Source organism: Gavialis gangeticus, unplaced genomic scaffold (genome assembly GCF_001723915.1).
Source record: "Gavialis gangeticus isolate Ggan-Ray unplaced genomic scaffold, GavGan_comp1, whole genome shotgun sequence".
Lineage (NCBI taxonomy): Eukaryota > Metazoa > Chordata > Crocodylia > Gavialidae > Gavialis > Gavialis gangeticus.
Genome location: NW_017728992.1, coordinates 171,160,898 through 171,161,334, shown reverse-complemented (window position 1 = coordinate 171,161,334; position 437 = coordinate 171,160,898). Strand labels below are relative to the sequence as shown.

General features: G+C 64.5%; 1 protein-coding gene across 1 annotated transcript in view; it reads right to left on the bottom strand.

Moving 5' to 3' along the window:
* Nucleotides 1-101, bottom strand: part of EBAG9 (estrogen receptor binding site associated, antigen, 9) — a 68,684-nt gene extending 68,583 nt beyond the window's left edge. Inside the window, exon 1 of the mRNA XM_019528081.1 lies at nucleotides 17-101. The gene's annotated coding sequence lies outside the window, so the exon portion shown is untranslated. The remainder of the gene's footprint in view (nucleotides 1-16) is intronic.
* Nucleotides 102-437: the final 336 nt, after the last annotated feature.

Below are 437 nucleotides of genomic sequence, written 5' to 3'. Positions count from 1 at the left end.
CCCTGCCCGCTGCCACTGCCGCCGCGCGCGAGCGCCCCTCATTCAAAGCTGGGCGCCCGCTCCCGCGCCGCCGCCTTCGCCTCCTGCGCCGCCATCTCAGCTCGGTCACCTGGGAGACGGCACCACCCCTTCCGGCCCCGCCCCTTCCGGCCCTGGGAGCGCGTGGCGGGAGGGGCAGAGCCAGAGCCTGCAGCGGTTACCCAATGAGGGTGGACGTTTCTTTGCCCAACGGGCGCAGCGTTCTCCGCAGGGTGGCGGGTGTTTCGGTAGCGTTGGGACCATTTTGTCAGTAAAACGATTAGAGCCCGGAGGTTCCTGCTGCTGTGGCTGGGTTTCCTCTGTTTAGTAACAGAGTCTTTGTAGTTCCTTACCAGGGTCTTGTTGCGTGGGGAATGTAGGTGATTTCTGCAGCTCTGAAGCCTGGGTTGGCTGCACGT